Source organism: Anomalospiza imberbis, chromosome 19, assembly GCF_031753505.1.
Source record: "Anomalospiza imberbis isolate Cuckoo-Finch-1a 21T00152 chromosome 19, ASM3175350v1, whole genome shotgun sequence".
Classification (NCBI taxonomy): domain Eukaryota; kingdom Metazoa; phylum Chordata; class Aves; order Passeriformes; family Viduidae; genus Anomalospiza; species Anomalospiza imberbis.
This window is the reverse complement of record NC_089699.1, coordinates 2247651-2266324: the sequence shown is the minus strand read 5'-3', so window position 1 is coordinate 2266324 and position 18674 is coordinate 2247651. Positions and strand designations below refer to the sequence as shown.

The 18674-nt window shown below is 45.4% G+C and overlaps 1 protein-coding gene across 5 annotated transcripts in view; it reads left to right on the top strand.

Moving 5' to 3' along the window:
- The first annotated feature begins 238 nt into the window (after positions 1–238).
- KCNJ16 (potassium inwardly rectifying channel subfamily J member 16) overlaps positions 239–18674 on the top strand; it is a 37551-nt gene continuing 19115 nt past the window's right edge. For 2 of the 5 annotated variants that reach the window (XR_011005317.1, XM_068209982.1), the window contains exons 1-2: positions 271–375; positions 15726–15833. The gene's annotated coding sequence lies outside the window, so the exon portion shown is untranslated. Of the gene's footprint in view, positions 376–14513; positions 15834–18674 lie in introns of those variants that run through there. The other 3 variants (XM_068209983.1, XR_011005318.1, XM_068209981.1) reach the window with 3 other exon arrangements.

The following is an 18674-nucleotide window of genomic DNA, read 5'->3' as shown; positions in this document are numbered from 1 at the left end:
CCCGGGAGCGCTCGTGCATTTTGGGACCATTTGGGTTCATCTTGGGTGCAGCCCTGGCTGGGCTCTTGTGCTGCCCAAGGTGGATCCATGGAGGAGATCCTTTGATAAATCCCTGCTTTATTCTTTAGCACTGTCCAGCCTCTGTTCCAGGCCAGCCTTCTCAAGGCACATTCCCTTCCTCAAGATGCCCCGGGCAGCCCCTCGGAGCTCGCTCCAAGGACCTGAGTCAATGTTTAACCCGAGTCTTTGGAGTTCACAGCTTGTGCCTTTCTTTATTATTAACCCAGCCCCTGTTTTTCTGCACAGCTGCAGAGCTGCTGGCAGTGAGACACTGAGGAGCCTCCAGAGATCTCCCTGCTGGCAGCCTGAGCAAAGGTAAAGCTCATTTTGTCTCCTTTCCATTCCTGCACGGGGCAAAGCAGCGGCCCATTCCTGGGTCTGCTCTTCTCTTGGGGCAGAACAACCGGGCAGCAGCCAGCTTGGCTAAATTGTGCCTTTTTTAATGAAATCGCTGCATAAATCCAGATGATTTCATCCTAATTTGGCCCAAACTGAAGTGTCAGTATCCATAGTTAAAGAGTGTGCACTGAGAATTTATTCATTCCCTGGGACACTCTTTTCCCTTGCTTCTTTCTCCACACCAACATCCTTGTCTCTGTAACTGGTTTTTTCATCTCCTAAGATTTTTTTATATTTTCATGTTTTGTGCTCAAATCTGTGCAGGTTTTTCTTTTTCTCCCTGTGGAGATGCAGGACTGCACTAGGGAAAATCTACATTTCCATCAGTCCTTTCACTGAGCTCACCCAGTCCAGCTGTACCATTTACACTCCCCCAGAGCCTTTGATTTGTTCTCTCCGCTCTTGAGTAAAGTGAATTCTAGCAGAAAACTTCTTGCTGAGGCAAACTCCCTCAGCTCAACACAGAAAAGGACAGGGACACTCATCTCACATTTGTTCTGGTTGCTGTGTAAATGTGGTGGGAATACTTGTTTTTAAATCATGAGTATTTGTTTTTAAATCATGAATATTTGTTTTTAAATAATTTTTCATCTGTGTGCTATGTGGTGGCTCAAAACTGGTCTGCAGAGGGAAGGATTCACTTGCTTAAATAAGTTTTTTTGTATTTGTTGTGACATAAATTGACATGGAAAATAATTGAATTAAATAATAGGAGTAGAGCAAAGAAGGAAACTGGAATGATTATTGAAAGTTTAAACAGGTACTTGCAGAAAGTTCATCCAAAAAGTAGCTGATCATTGTGTTGTGTATTAGACAAATATTATGCATTTTTGAAAACTATAATATTTTATATAAAACTATAATATTTTATCTATAATATAAACAATATATTATATATATATATATATATATATATATAATATAATGTATATAATATTAACAGAAACAGCGTTTGAAAAATTAGTAAAAGAGCCAAATCTTTCCTGTCTCCAGCTGCTCTGAATTCCATTTTGTTCCATGAGTAAATCCTGTAGGACAGGTGCGACCCCCATGAAGGTAGAGAACATCTGAGCCCCAGCTCATCCTTTGGGGAGACCTGGGGACATTCTCCTCTCTGTCCTCTGCCTGGTGAGGAAAACTCGGATTTTTCTGAGTCCAGCCCCAGCTGTTTATTTAAGGGATTGTGGCTCCATTTTCAAGGGATGATAATGTGGCCAATGGATATTTCCAAGCCTTGCACCACATCTAGAGAGGTTCAGTCCCCCACTACAGAATCCTGGAATGAATGGGAGTATTGGTGGTATGAATTAGCATTTATTGGAATATTGTCACTACAGGTCCAAGTGACCCTGAACATTTAAATCATAACACAGAAAAAATAGATGAAGAGTTGCCTGATTTGAGGAAATGGAAACCTTGGCGATGAATTAAGTGAGAAGCTTTGAACCCCTTTCCACAATGACCAGATTCAGATGCTGCAATTTTAGATTAAGAGATAAACAAGCAAAAAAAAAAAAAAAAAAAAAAAAAGAAGCCAGAAACACAAACCTGGCCTCTAAAAGAATGGGGGAATTGGCAAAGTGATAAAGAACTTTGTGTCTGTTCAAAGGTGACCTGGGTCAGCAGAGAATGAATTTATCATCGTTTTTTATCAGGAGTTTCGTGTTTGTTAAGAGCCCAGAGATTTCTCCATTTCCTGAGTGTTTTTTTCCCCAATCTGGCAATTCTACAAAGCATAAATTGGACTTTAAAGGAATTTGCCTGGCTTGTTCTGGGTGCCACGAAATGCAAATACAGATGATGGCATCAAAAGGGCAAGGAAAGCTTTGAAGATGCAGATCTTGTCAGGAAGCCAGGGAGCCACTGGACCAGGAAGAACTGGAATCCTCGGGAGAGGACACTGCCTGCTGGGGAGAGCACACACACCTCAGGAAGGGAACAGGGACAAGTCCATGCCTTTGTCCTGGATAATCCCTCAGGCCAGCCCAGCTGCCTCATCTCAGCTTCAGAGCTGAGGTGGTTAAGGAAAAAAAGCGATAAAAAAGCTTCCCAGAGGGATCTTCTGGAGAAAAATGAGGGAAAGGAGAAGTGGCTTCATTCTATTTTGGTCATATTAAAAGCAGACAAACACCTTGTGCCTGAGGTAACTTCTGGTTCTGCTGGTGTGGGAGCCGGCAGCAAAATTCCCAGTCCAGCAGCACCTGGAGATGTGGAGGGGTTTTGGTTCATTGGCTGGTTGGGGTTTCGTTGGGTTTTTGGGATTTTTTTTGGTTGAGGTGTGGGAGCCAGCAGCAAAATTCCCAGTCCAACCTGGAGCTGTGTTGAGTTTTGGGTTGGTTGGCTGGTTGGGGTTTAGTTGGGTTTTTGGGATTTTTTTTGGGTCAGGTGCAAGAACCAGCAGTAAAATTCCCAGTCCAATGGGACCTGGAGCAGTGGAGGTGTTTTGGTTCATTGTTTGGTTAGGGTTTAGTTGGATTTTTTGGGATTTTTTGGGTTGGTTTTTAGGGAAAGCCAGTCCTCAAACCATACTGCTGATACAGAATGATAGGATACACTGGATTTTCCTTTATTTTCCTTCGTGGACACAGGAACAGAGAGCAGAAAAACCTCATTTTCCAGCACTACTATCCAAGCTTGGTGCCATTATCCTGACAATAAATACCTTAGACTTTCTTGGGATAAAAAGTGCAAAGTAGGAATTGTTTTTTTTCCTCACTCCAGCTTATTTCCCACATAATTCCACAGCACAAGACTCCTTTTTGTCCCAGCAATCAAGTCTTAAAACTCACAGATAAAAACAGAAACATATCCCATGGTATGATCAGGGCTTCTTCTTCAGCATCTAATGATGTTAAAATAAATGGAATTATGTTGCTTTTCCTTTTTTTTTAAGCCCGTAAATTCCCAAAGAGGATTTGCCCCATTTCTACAATGTGCTTAAGGACTTAGAACTCACAATCAAATGCAGATTTATTACGGACATGAGGGCTGGCAAGTGGCAGCCTCTGCTCAGAGCTGCTCAGGGCCTTTTTGTTCTGCTCCAGGAGGGTTTTTTCCCATCTTCATTGTGATTCCTGAGGCCCGATGTGGCCTTTTGCAGGGTTGGTTTTGTTTTTTTTTTTTTTTTTTGATTGTTCTGATAAAGTGATAAATGCTTTACAACAAAGAGCAAAGAAAGGTGGGGTTGTGGAGCTGGGAAATACCAAGGTTTTCCTTCTTTTTTTGAGGATATTCCCACTGAGTTGGGTGGATGCTGGATGAAATCTCAACTCCTCCGTGTCTCTGACTCTCCCCCTCTGCTGGCAGCGCTGTCAGAGCTGCACAGGAGCTCCAAAAAATCCCTGCAGGAATCCCAGAGCAAGGAACACTCCCCGCTTGATCCGAGGGTGAAGCACCCACGGCACCTCCGGGGTGATGGAAAGCAGGAGAATGAAAGCATTTTGGGAGGGATTGAGCAGCCTGAGCTGTGTCTGTTTGCTTTTCTAGCTGTGGAACCAAGGACAGGCTGTCCCTGGTCCCAGGACACCTGTCCCAGGTGTTCTCAGAACACCTGGCTGAGCAGACAGCAATTGTTGGAGTGTTCAGGAAGGGCACCTGAGGTTTTTACAACACTTCCTTTGATAGACCAAATCAGATCCCATCACCAAACCAACAAAGCATTAAATTATTCTTATGCTTTGAAACACTAAATAAATAAAATACAGACTATTGATGCAGATAAGATTGTCTCACATCCTTTTAGAAGCCACTGCAATGCACAGAATACATGACACTGACATATTATTTAGAGATCTTAAAAATTAGGATTTTTAAAGTGCACCAAGATGGGATTGTAGCACATGAAATGTTGAGGTTTAGTGCTCATGATGTGAGGATGCTTTGTCTGGCAAAAACATTTCCCTGCTCCTGTTTCTCAGCCCTTCTTGATGGTGATTTTTTTTTTTTTTAATTCTTAATCCACTCTGCACAATTCTTTGCTTTGTTCAGCACAAAGACTTGAAAGTTGCCCAAAGCAAATGACAAACTACTAGAGGAAGAGAAATCCAGTCCTTTAAGCAAACTTTTCCACCAGTGTTTAGAAATTCCCTCTGTCTTGGGATGGACATTAAGGTCCCTCCCAACCCAAACTATTCCATGATTTTATGAAACAGTCTCAGCCCAAAATTAATTATTAATGTTCAAGTGATATGCCTTGGACAAATTAATTCCAATCTCCATTAAACCAAATTAATTACCAGATCAGATCCACAGATTAAGTGGCTTCTAAGTTTTCTTCTGATGTAATTCTATGAACAGAAACATTTTTTTGAGAAGATGAGAAAGCACAACCAATATTTTACTGAAAATAATTTCTAGGTAATCTCTTCTGCAGCAAAAAAACCCCACCTTTTCTACCTTTTCTCTGTATTCTTTTAGTGCTGTGAAAGGGCTTAGCAAGAGCATTCAGAGAAAGGATTTGCCACTCGGGGCCTTGGGCACATTTTCAAAACTCAGACACTTCCACCTTGTCTTTTGTTGCTGGCTCAAATTCCCCAAATCCTCTTAGGTTAATTTGTTTTCCAGCACAAACCCACACGAAACCTAAACCGCGAGAAGGGCATTTTCTTTTTTCATTTCGCTCTGCACGGCGGAGGATTGAGCTCCTCCCGCTGGGGCCGGGGGATGTCGGGGGTTTCCCTTCCAGGCTGCCGGAGCCGCTCCGCAGCCGCCGTGGTGCTGAAGGGATAGCGCCGGAGCGCCCGCACCCGTCCCGTGGCCATCCGTGAGCATCCCATATCCATCCGTGTCTGTGTGTATCCCTGTCCGTCCGTGTCCATCCGTGTCCATCCCATGGCCATCCGTGACCATCCCATATCCATCCATGACCATCCCATATCCATCCGTGTCCATCCGTGTCCATCCCATGTCCATCCCATGGCCATCTGTGACCATCCCATATCCATCCGTGTCCATCCCATGTCCATCCCATGGCCATCTGTGACCATTCCATACCCATCCGTGTCCATCCGTGTCCATCTCATGGCCATCCGTGACCATCCCGTATCCATCCATGTCCATCCCTGTCCATCCCTGTCCATCCGTGTCCATACCATTTCCATCCGTGTCCATGTGTGTCCATCCCATATCCATCTGTGTCCATCCGTGTCCATGCCTGTCCATCCTGTGTCCATCCGTGTCCATCCCGTATTCATTCATGTCCATCTCATACCCATCCATGGCCATCCATGTCCATCCATGTGAATCCGTGTCCATCCCATTTCCATCCGTATCCATCTGTGTCCATCCCATATCCATCTGTGTCCATCTGTGTCCATGCCTGTCCATCTGTGTCCATCCATGTCCATCCCGTGCCCATCCCGTGTCCATCCATGTCCATCACATATCCATCCCATGTCCATCTCGTGTCCATCCCGTGTCCATCCCATATCTATCTGTGTCCATCCCATGTCCATCCAGTGTCTGACCCATGTCCATCCTGTGTCCATCCCATGTCCATCCTGTGTCTGACCCACGCCCATCCAGTGTCCAACGCACTCCTGCCCCACACCTGACCTGACCCCTCCTCCTGCCCCAATTTCCCAGTCATTTTCCACAAAGGGCAGCAGTGTCCAAGAGCTCCAGCGCTGCTTTCAGGAAGAGAAGTTGTTCAAAACAACATTCCTGCCCCAAAGCTGGTTTTAGGATAGAGCTGCAGAAGCGTTGAGGGTGGAAAAGACCTCTGAACTCGCTGAGTCCAGCCATGAATCCAACATGGCCAAATCCACTGCCCCGTGTCCCCAGGTGCCACATCTACAAGACTTTTAAGTCCCTCCAGGGATGGGGACTCCTCCACTCCCCTGGGCAGCTGTGCCAGGGCTGGGCAGCTTTTCTGGGAAGAAATTCTTCCTGATATCCAGCCTAAACCTCTGCTGGGACAACTTGAGGCTGTTTCCTCTTGTCCTGTCGCTTGTTACCTGGGAGCAGAGACACACCTCACCTCTCTCTACGCTCCTGGCAGGAGTTGTGCAGAGCCAGGAGGTCCCACCTGAGCCTCCTCTTCTCCAGGCTGAGCCTCACAAGCTCCCTCAGCCTCTCCTGGTGCTCCAGACCCTTCTCTACCTCAGTTGTTCTTCTCTGGGGTCACTCCAGCACCCCAATGTCCATGGACAATGTCCACTATGCTCCATGGAGCACCACTTCTCCTCCTGTGTGAAAAACACAGATTTTAAACACCAGGAATCTTTAATGCCCCCAGTCCTGGGCTCTTGTGCTGCTTTGCCAGCACAGGGCCAAGAATTCATCTCCAGCCTGAATTGCCTCAGCCTAATGAGGTGGGACACACGTTAGCCCTGCTGCTAAACTGCTGCAGCGGGGGTGTTGGCTGTTGTTGAACAGCTGCTGGATGCTGCCCGAGAGAGGGAAATCCACTCCCGGGTTGTATTCGGGGTTGTAAAGTTCGCAACCGGGCTGGGGAAACAGCAGAGCCACGGAGGCGTTTGAATTATTCAGAATGTTCAGTGGCACAGAACAAGGACCATAAACCCCGGGGTCAGCTGCTGGCTGGGCAGGGACAGGGGCACAGGGCACCCTCAGGGCAAGGGCTGCTGCTGAGCCCTTCATTAGCATTTTATTCATTAGCAGCTGCCCTCCGGCCTGTGCAACCACCTGCATCCAGACTGCTCAAAAATCATGTAACCCCCTGCAGAGGCTGGGCACAGGCGGCAGCAGGTTCTGGGAGAGAGCTGCAAGGAATTCAGGACCTGGAGTTATGGATGTCGGGGAAAATTCAGAGTTTTTATTGCTCAAACACTTGTGGAAAAACCCCAACTTTCTGTTCCTCAGTAACACCTGTAGGACCAAGGGATCATCTCTTGGTTGTCAAGGGCTGGGCTATTTCTATTTATCAATATCCCATCTGAACCCCCTGTTGAGGGCTGAATATTTAGGATTTTCACAACAACATATCTGTTGGTGAAAATTCAGTTTTTCTTGCTCAAACACTTTTGAAAGAAACCCAACTTTCTGTTCCTCAGTAACACCTGTAGGACCAAGGGGTCATCTCTGAGGCTGGCAAGGGCTGGGCTTATTTCTATTTATCAATATCCCATGTGAACTCCCTGTTGAGGGCTGAATATTTAGGATTTCCATGGTAACATATTTCTGAGCCCCTCTTCCAGCCAGACTGACGCTTGTCAGCTGATCCAGGGGTGCTGGAGGTGGCAGCTGAATTTATTCAAGCAATCACATTCTCCTTGCCAAGGCTAATGCCCATGAATACGGAGTTCCAGTTGACAGGGATTCCATCCCCATGAACATGGATAATGTTCCAGCCCTGGAGAGCAGCATTTAATTGATGAGTGGGATTATATTTGCACAGCAATTATAACAAAGTCAAGGTTGGCTTTCTGGGAAAGGCTATTTACTTTATCCTCGCTGCCTGGTTGTCCAGGAAAGCTTTTCCTTTATGGAGGAGCAAAAAATGCACTCAGCCTCTTTTCATAGCCTGCAAATAGCCCGTGGAGGCAACTCAGAAGCCACGGGGGTTGTCTTGGCTACCTCCATTAATTTACTCCATTCTAACAGGGATGCTGATTGTTTACCTGCTGAAGAATTAATAGTCAGTCCCTGCTATCCTCAGATGGCTGCTCGGGGCCAATGTAAAATGGATAAGGGCTCATTGTAAATCCCACATGAGTCAATGGGCATCTCTGTCCCCGTTCCCTGCAGAGCTGGAATTAGCCAGCCCCGCTGCTGTGCCCTGAAATATGGATTATTTTTGTCCTCAAGGCACCTCTGCAAGGTAAGGTAAAGGCACGGACTCAGGTCAGGGATGGAAAGCTGGGGCTAGAGAGGTGACCTCAGAATCACCCAGAAGTCCTGGCCCTCACTGTCCCTGCAGTCAGGATTTCTTTCCATGGGTAAGTGGGATGTGGAGAGAGGGAAGGAGCGTGCCTGGGGTTTGTTCATTTTGGAGCTGGGTGCAGGGAAGCAGCTGGAGCTGGAAACTGGGAGGTAATTTCACACCTTGTGTAGTCAGAGAGACCAACAGCTGCATTCGGGTGCCTTTTTATGGGGCCTAGCTGGAATTAAGGAATTGAATTAAAAGGCTTTGGAAACAAGAGGGTGGTGAGGAGCTCAAAGCATCCCTGACCTCTGTCAAGGCAAGCGGAAATGTGCAGGAGATGCCCAGTGAGCACCTGCAGACCTTGGTGGGGAGAAGAGCTGGGGTCAGCAGCCAGAGCCCAATGCCACACATCCTTCTTCATGGAGAGACACCTGGAATCCTGACATTCCCAAATGCTCAGAAACATTTATCCTTTTCTTCCAGTCTGAATTCAGTGGGGTTTAGGTGGGAATATCCCTGCAAGGATATCCTGTGCCAGAGACAGGGAAAACAACCTTGGTGTCTTGAGCTTTTTACCACAAAAAGAGCTTTTTTTTTCCCTCTTAGCCCAAGCTAAGTCCTGACATGGAAATTTTCTCCTCAGTTGACATCAGAATTAACTTGTTGACATCATTAGCAGAGCACATAATAGATAGCTGAACTGCTCTGATATTTATCTTTAGGTCAACAGCCCATGAGACTCCAGAGGCAAATTAGAAAAAAGCAAAGGCTCTTTATTAGTAGAACTTAATTTAACAGTATTCAAACTTCATTAAGGAGTAAAAAAAAACGACCCTTCTTAATGCAGTCTTGCTTTATAAAGTATGGAATAAGAATATTAGGTTAGTTTGATCCTGGTTCCTATTAGGCACCACAGTAGATGAGAATACACAAATTCCCTCCCTGAGTTAGGGCTCTGGGATGTCAAATCAAAGCCCAGGTGCTCCACAACCCATTTCCTTTCCTCAGTGTTTTATGTTTCCTAGCCCTGTAATTCTCCCCAGGAAACCAGCAGAAATCTTAATTTCTTCCCGTCCTCCCTGCCCCAGGTAACAGCTCTGGTGATTTAAACAATCAAGCACATGTTCTTACACTGTCTGCACCTCCTGCTCGCCAGAAACGGGGGTGTGGTGAGGAAAACCATGGAGGAAAGGAAAGGAAATGACATTAACCTTTTCCATCTGATAAATAAGGGCTCTATTCAGCTGCAGTAATCCACATCCTTCCCTAGAGATCCACTTAATGTAACACCTAAGGGCTCAGGTAATTTTAAATTATTTCCACGCTGGCCAGCTGATTTCTTGGTGAATTATTCAGTCCCTGTGCACATGGAGAAGGACTGGAGCCCTCATGTCATTCCCAACGCCCTGAACAACCTCTCAGAAGTGCCAGAGGTTCTGTGACACCCCCAGGGCTTTTCTGTGTCCCCAAACAGGGACTTCTGTGCTGGTTTTCGTGGGACCACCACTCTGTGAGCACGGAAGGTCCCATGAGCTGCTGTTCTCTGCAGGGAGCTCCTCCCTGCCCAGTCGAGCATTCAGCACCTGCAGTTTTTATGGGATTAAAAGAGAGTTTGGGCTTGGAATGGGTGGAAATTTAGAGCAACAGCCTGAGACAGGTCACAAAAAGGGTTCTGCATGTGTTTGCTGGGGTTTGAGGTGATGGATTGGGGTCAGTGGCCACTGCAGGGTGGGTTGAGGGATGCACACTCTCAAAGGATAAAATCTGGGGAATGAAATGCGGTTTTTCCCCTTTCTCCCTTTGCAATACACGGATGGCTCCAGTGCCTGCCAGCTGGAGCAGCCCAAGGAACCTGTGGAGACAAGGGATGTCTGCAGGCATTGAGGGAGAGGTTTTCAGGGCAAGACAGGGCATCAGGGAACACAGATCCACTTGGAAACATGGGATCTGTCTTACTGTCAGGAAAATTAATCCACAAACACCAGAGGTTTTTGTCCAAAAAGGAGACAGAGGAGTCCTGTAACTTTATTTGAATAAAGGGAGAGGCCATGGGGCATTCCCCTGGGGTCTCTCAAAATTTTTACAGGGTGCAGCCTCCTGTTTATCCCAATGACCTGGCCACATTTCCTTCTCTCTTTCCCCACTGGCTGAGGTACTTGAGAGGTACAGACTTCCCAAACCACCTAACACCCCCTTCTAATGTGTATCCCCCCAGTTTTCTTTTATCTTGTGTTTCTGTTCTTTTTCTCTAAATCCAGAGATGTAGCACAGTCTTGAGTGAGTAACAGTCTGTGTCAATTATGGATTTTTTTTTAATTTTCAATTTTTTAAAAATATTTTTTATAATTTTTTATGAAAAAAAAATATTGCTTCTTTCACCTCTCAGTATCTGGCCTTATCTACCATCACAGCTTGTTTGTAAAGACATCTCCTCATTCCTTTCAATCCCTCCTCTTCTTATTTTCTCAATAATTGTCTTTACAAACCTTAGTTATCATTGACTTCGCTTTTTGTTCCTTTAAACTTTTTGGGATTTTTGTTCCTTTTTAAAATTTTTGTTCCTGGCTCCTTTTTTGTTTTGCAGTTACTCACAGTGCCATCATTTTCTGTCCTTTTATAGCCATTTCTGGGTCTGTAGGCATGGCTTCCACCTTTTCCACCCTTTGATCATATATTGAATAAGTTGCACTAAGCAAGGGATCATGCATGGTAAAAAGATGAGAGTTTCTACAGCACATAAGAGGAAAAAAACCTCATTTAATCCACAATCCACCAGGTAACCACAAAAACATGTCCCATTCTCATCTTTTCCACGTTCAGACTGGCACATGAGTTAACATTTTATTCCCTGAGTTGAGGTTGTGGGCTCTGTAATGCAGTGATTATTTCCTTGGTATTTTCTGTATGGTTTTGTGTATTGTATTTATTGGTTATTGCTTCATCAACTACTCTGTGTGCAGGAAGAGGTTTTGTTGTCATTGTGTTTGTAAGTGTAGCAGCGTTATATAATCTTAGATTCACAGAGTCACAGAGAAAGGGACTGAAAAGGGTCCTTGGGTCTGTATTTGGAAATTGATTAGATAGATAGATAGATAGATAGATAGATAATATTAGGTTCACAGAGCCTCAGAGAAAGGGATTGAAAAGGGTCCTTGGGTCAGTATTTGGAAATAGTTTATATATATTTTTTTTTTATATATTTATATTTATAATCTGAGATTCACAAAGCCTCAGAGAAAGGGATTGAAAAGGGTCCTTGAGCCTGTATTTGGAAATTGTTTATATATATATATATATATATATATATATATATATATATATATATATAAAGAGAGAGAGATAGATAGACAGATAGATATAATCTTAGATTCACAGAGTCTCAGAGAAAGGGATTGAAAAGAGTCCTTGGGCCTGTATTTGGAAATTGTTTGGATAGATAGATAGATAGATAGATAGATAGATATAGATATAGATATAGATAATATTAGGTGCACAGAGTCTTGGAGAAAGGGATTGAAAAGGGTCCTTGGGTCTGTATTTGGAAATTCTTTACATATATATATATATATATATATATATATATATATATATATAAATATATATATAATCTGAGATTCACAGAGTCTCAGAGAAAGGGATTGAAAATTGTCCTTGAGCCTGTATTTGGAAATTGTTTATATATATAGATATATATATATATATACACAGATATAGATATATGTATATATATAATCTGAGATTCACAGAATTTCAGAGAAAGGGATTGAAAAGGGTCCTTGGGCCTGTATTTGGAAATTGTTTATAGATATAGATATAGATATAGATATATAGATGGATAAATAGATATAATCTTAGATTCACAGAGTCTCAGAGAAAGGGATTGAAAAGGGTCCTTGGGCCTGTATTTGGAAATTGTCTGTTTACTTAGTGAAGAAGATTTTTTAGTTGGTCTTTTGGGACAGTAATGTGATGTTCTTTGATCATTGAGTCTAGGAGATTTAAGTTGTCTCTTTGTGATCTAGATATTACTTTTATTATAACTGTATTTGATTAACTCTGAAGTGTATTTGACTTTTGTGGTTGGTTTCTGTTCTTCAGTTCCTCTGTTCTGTGATTGATTTGTAGTCACCAGTTTTGGTTTTACTGTTTTACTAGTCTCTAGGGATTTTCGAGTTCTTTTTTTTTTCCTTTTTTTTTCTCCCCTCTGGGCATTTTTCTGGCTTTCAGCTGCTTTGTTTATCTCTGTTTCTTCAGGGAGGTCTCGACTCTGATAGGTGTCTATTTGCAAACAGCAGCTTGAGTCATTTAATTTTCCACACCTTAGTATTGATCCACAGCCCACTGAAACCATGGGAGTCTTGTCACTGGCAGCACGGCATCTGGGAGGAAGTTCCTACATTTTGAGACATGTTCCTTCCTCCTTGATTTTTTTTTTTTCCTTTAGGGAGTGTAACTACCAGAACATACCAACCCAAAGTTGGGTGCAATTTTGCAACTTTTCTGATGCTGTAACGAGCTGTGCTCCCAGGGTTCATTATGAGGCTGTCTTGAAACTTGCTGGTGAAACAGGAAAAACAAGAAATCCGACCTCACTGCAGTGCTTAATTGAAGTGCATTTATTGACTGCTTTAAAGCTCTTACGGCAACTGTGTTTGCTGAGAACTGAGGGCCCTTGGCTTTAATTCACCCTCAGCAGACACAGCCTTGACAAAAACCTGTCAAACTCCAGGGCTGGACTGGATTGGGCTGGCAGATTGGTGATGCTGTTCAGCTTCTCTCCCTCTTCAGGAGTCCCATGAGGGATGAAAATGCTAGAGGTAAAGCAAGAGCATCATGCTGGGCATGTTATTGGTGATTTCTTGGTGCCAGGGCAAGTAACCTGAATCAATAAAGACAATAAACCCCTTTGCTAAAAGATCTTTAAGATTTTCAAGCTGCGAATCCTGTGAAGAGTCCGGATCTCCAACCTCATAATGCTGAGGAGGGAGGACTGAGAAAAACCTAAATCAATGCCCAAGGGAGCTGCAGTTGGATCTCTGCTGGGAAATCTACCTTTGATACAGCAGTGCTGGAACTGCTGTGTGCTTAATCGTGCTAAATTCTTATCCCCATCCATCTGCACTGGAAATTCAGGCTGGAATTTCAGCCTGGAAATGCAGAAAGCTGCAGTCTGTGACCGTGCTGTAACCTGAAGAGCAGTTCCTCGCCTCCCTCAGCAGGCAGTGGTGCCTCCAGCCACCACCCGTCAGCACTGAACTTTGCCCAGTTTTGTCTGGATTCGAGGAACTGGTTCCACTGGCAGGAAGGATTTCTGAGCTTTTTGTGTTATCTCTCTGTCCATCTTAAGTGCGGAGCTGAGCACAGCTGAGAGCAGTGGCCTGATGACAGAGGCAGGGTGTGAATGCAGGAGGGATGGAAATCAGTCCTGGAAGAGATGGAATAGATGGAGTAGCTGGATGTGGCTCTCCCCTGGTGCAGGAGACAAAGCTGAGCTTGCAAGAAGTGCAAGGAGACGTTTTTGGATATGATGTCACTCTGACTCCGTGTGAGTGATGCCTCAGGTTTCAGCTTTTCTATTTTTCACATTCTGTGCTGCTTTAGTGTGTGGGTCTGGGCTTCATATGAGGGGATGCTGAGCTCTCTGCACAGAGCAGGGAGACAAAACAATTCCTTCTCCAGCTGGGCACCAAGGACAAATGATCCAAACCTCAGGCCCAAGAGCACAAACAACGTGGGCTGGAGAGAGAAAAACAAGCAGGATGGGACTGCATGGGCTGGAGCTGGAATGGGACAATGAACTCCAATGTGCCAATGGAGCAGAACTTGTAAAAGTGAGAGCCCCCGGGAGCGCTCGTGCATTTTGGGACCATTTTGGTTCATCTTGGGTGCAGCCCTGGCTGGGCTCTTGTGCTGCCCAAGGTGGATCCATGGAGGAGATCCTTTGAATAAATCCCTGCTTTATTCTTTAGCACTGTCCAGCCTCTGTTCCATGTCAGCCTTCTCAAGGCGTCACGACTCCCACTGGTTTCACCTCTAATCTAGCTCGCTATAATGTTAAATTAAACATTAATGTAATGTTTTTTTTTTTTTTTTTGGCTGGGGAGTTTTTCCAAAAGTTTTGGAACCCTTTTGGCTTTGCAGAGCTGGGACACCAGCACCACTGAGGCAGGTAAAGGGAGCCTCAGAATCCTCATTGTTCCAGCCCAGGTGCAAATCTGACCCAGAGGAGATGGGGTTCTATTCAAGGAGTCTGTGATGCAAATTTATGCAGATGACAGTCATTAGTCTGTTTGTTTTTCTGCTTGCTGGGAAAGGAAGAGGCAGCGACTCTGCAGAGAACAGGCCTGGAAATTGCAGATTTGTGCCCAAACTGCCAACTTAAAAAAGCTTTAGAGGCTGAAAGAGACTGAGTGTCAGTTCTTTTGGAGTCTGCCGGGGAGTGGCAGGGTGGAAGTTGTTTCACCACCGGCCACCTCTTGGCTGCTTTGTCCTGGCATTTATTAGCAGATACTCCATGCGTTGCCATGGGTTGCCAGGAGCAAAGCTCCATGGCCAGGGGGACACAGGCACTAGCCCTGAATTAGTTTAACACAGCCCTAATTAAGAATTTATTGATAAACCCAGGGTAACATCAGTGTCTGCATCTTGGTTCTAAAAACATTGTATTAGAACATTCCCAGGGATGAGGTTTGTCCACCCGAGCCTGAACACCTGGGAAGGCCTGTGGAAGTGGGAGCTTTTCACGCTGACCCCATTTTTGTGGTCACTGTGACCTGTTAAAAACCTCCCCCAGCTCCCTGGGATCCTCTCACCTCCCAGGGGACAGGGACAGAAGCTGAGCTGGTCCCTGTGCCACCAATTCAGAGCATGGAGTAAAGCAAGAATTTAAAATAACCTGCTCTGGGGGCAGGTTAGCAGCAGCACGGGGCTCTGAGGGAAGAAAATCAGGTCTTCAGACACCTCTTGGTGACATTTATTCCACAGACTGGTGCTGGGATGCAAGGATAAAATCCAAGGTCCAAAGATACCTGTGCTGCCTGCAAAAAGCCCTTTCCACTTTTTCAACAGCCCTCTTGCAAAGGCTGCACTGAGGGGGCTGTAATCACCTCTGGATCAGTTCTCAGGGAAATGGGGAAGGTTTGGGGTCAGTCGGCTCCTGGTGTAAATCCTTTGGTTGCTTCACGCTTCTTGCAAAGCAGACCTTGAGCCTTTTTGGGAAAAACACTTGGAAAACTGCTGGGCTCCTCAAAGTAGCATTTTTCTCACCAGTTCGAATGTAATGAAAGAACGGGATTTTCTGTGAACTTTTCCCAAACACTCTTGCCTTCTTTTTCCTTTTTCTTTCTTTTTTTTTTTTTCTTTTTTTCTTTTTTTTTTTTCCTTCTCTTTGAGAGGGGGAGGAGTTGTGTCTAAAAAAACAAACCCAACCTGTCGTTCTCAGCTCTGCCAACCTGTCAGTCCAGCCATGCAAGAAGAGAGGGAGAGAGACAGAGCAAAAGAAAGGAGGGAGTGAAGCAGAGATTCTTTCAAACCTCAGCAGGACATTAAGGTAAAGCCCATTTCTCACTTTCTTAATTACTCTTTTCCCTGTGTTTGTACAGAAATTCTGTTGCCATAGAGAGCTTTAAACTAACTAAACAGCCCGGGTGGGAATAACCTGCTTATCGTTCAGCTGGAGGGGTGTTTTGAGTGTAACCTGGCAGCTCGTTAGTTGTTGTTTGGAAACACGGTTTGAGTGCCTGGAATTCGTGTTAATTTGAATATTAAAGAAAGGCAGAGCTTGCTCGAGCCCATGTTTAGGGAGGGTGCTAGGCTGTGTAATTGCAGGGCTGAGCCGGCTCTAATTACCGCAGATCAGGCTGAGAACCTGTCAGAGAATGTGGGAAATGGATTTGTAGGAAATTTTTAAAGCTTGACAAAAGGCTCACACAGTGTGCATCTCTATGCAAACTTTGAGATAAGAAATGCTGTCTTAGAAATGCCATGGAATAGGAACGAACATTGGTGAGAGAGAAATGGAGCTAGAAACAAGTTTCAAAGGATGGCCTTGCAAATAAAACTGGGTACTTTGGAGAGACAGAACTGTGAAAGATGCATTGGAGTGGAACCCACGAGGGCTAATTTTAGATGATTGGCTTTAAAGCCCTTACAACATAGTGTGGCTAAAGCTAATAGGCCAAGAAACGCTTATAGTGTATTGTAATTAATAAATAATTGGCTTCTGATTGTGATGGCGTGAATTATAACATCGGTATTGCCTCACCCTTCTCATGAGACTGAAAATGGAATAAAAGTTTGGAAAACACCTCTCAGGTACCCCATCCTTGGGTCAGTAAAAGACATAATCCAGCAGGAGAGGAGGGAAATCTTTCCAGAGCTGCAGGGCTCTGTCACCTTCTCCTGGAGCACCTGGCGTGGCCCCAGGTGGGGGTGGGCTGTGGGACCACCCAAGCCGTGGGGCTGACCCATTTTGGCAGCTCCTCCGTTCCTTTTGTCCTTTCTATCCCCTCCTGGAGGAGCTCAGCACCCTCAGAGCTGCCCTCGGGGTTCCTGAGCCAGGAGGGCAGAGCAGCACAGGCACTCTCAGCTCACCCTGGGGAAATTGAGGCTTGCAGAGTGTGAGAAAGGGTGGCTGGAATAAGTCAGAGGGATCACTCTGCCTGGGGAGCCTGCTCAGGGTTTGTTGGGTTGACTGGGTGAGTGTGGGCCGAGGAGCAAACAGGAATATTCACAATTTGTTGGATCTGAGTGTCTGCGCATGAGCACCTGTGTGAACCCCTACCTGTGCACAAATGTGTCTGTGCAAGGAGCCTGCTGAGATATCTTTTCCCCCTTCTACATCATAAAAATTCACAAAAAAAAGGTGAGAAAGCAAGAATCCTGCTCATCCCCCTCAGAAATCCTTCTATTTCTAGATTTCTAAACCCTGAGCCAACATTTTAAGCTGTCCTGAAAACCCTGTGATACCTTTCTGAGCAGGCTGAGGATCTGGGAAGGTCACAGCAAAGGCAGAGTGGGGGCAGGATTTCCTCTCCTTGCGGTTTTCACTCCTGCAGCAAGGTGCAAGTTACCTGTCTAGAGCAGCTCACCTGGCAGACAAAGCAAGCTGGAAAGTGGCAGAGAAACAATGCAGCTGTCCTTGGAAGGCTTGGAATGCCTCTGCCAAGGCTTTGCCAGGGCTTCTGCATCTTCCTTGCTGTCAAACTTCCTCAAATCCTTGTGCCTGTGCTGTGATCAAAGCTCTTTTCCACCACAAGCCTGGAAATCCAGAGGGGATCCATGCTGGGAGGGCTGGAAATCCAGAGGGGATCCAGGCTGGGAGGGCTGCTCTGTCTGGACCTTTGCAAAGTCTTGGTGTTACATCATTTTCCTTTCCTCTGGGATCGTATTCTCCTGGGAGCCCTGACTCATTCTCTGGGGATGATGATACAGAGTGTGATTATAAACATTTAATTAACAGAAAAACCTTATTTTGGAGTGTTTTCTGTTGTGTATTGTTGTGAGCTTTCTTGCCAGAGCTGGACTGGAAAGGGAAGTGCTTTTTCAAGTGAACATAGTGGGTGGAGAAGAGGAAGTGAATATTTAAGTTCTGGTGGAGATAAACTTTTTTACTCCTTGTTACAGTAACAGAAATTAGTCACTGAAAGAAGGAAAGGAGGAAAATTAACTTTCCTGATCTGCAAAGAGTTCACTAATGAACCTCACAGCACCTTTGCATCTTTTTGTCCCTTCCCTTCCCTTCCCTTCCCTTCCCTTCCCTTCCCTTCCCTTCCCTTCCCTTCCCTTCCCTTCCCTTCCCTTCCCTTCCCTTCCCTTCCCTTCCCTTCCCTTCCCTTCCCTTCCCTTCCCTTCCCTTCCCTTCCCTTCCCTTCCCTTCCCTTCCCTTCCCTTCCCTTCCCTTCCCTTCCCTTCCCTTCCCTTCCCTTCCCTTCCCTTCCCTTCCCTTCCCTTCCCTTCCCTTCCCTTCCCTTCCCTTCCCTTCCCTTCCCTTCCCTTCCCTTCCCTTCCCTTCCCTTCCCTTCCCTTCCCTTCCCTTCCCTTCCCTTCCCTTCCCTTCCCTTCCCTTCCCTTCCCTTCCCTTCCCTTCCCTTCCTCATGCCACACTCCAGGATGCATTTCTGGAACCAGAGCAGACATTCTGCTGCTCTCTCCTAATTCCTGCTCTGGAAAAGGTGTGAATGCAGTGAGATAAGGGGATGGGTGCTGCTAAATCAGCCACCCCGCAGAGTTGGGGCAGTTTATTCATTACTGACCAAACCGGGATTATTACAGCACTTGTTGATGGATGGTTTGGCAGCGCTTAGCAAATATCAGCTGATCAATCAGAGTTACCCAGCTGCAAACTCGCTAAATTCAGGTAATACCCAGGCAATCCATATTTCAGATGGGC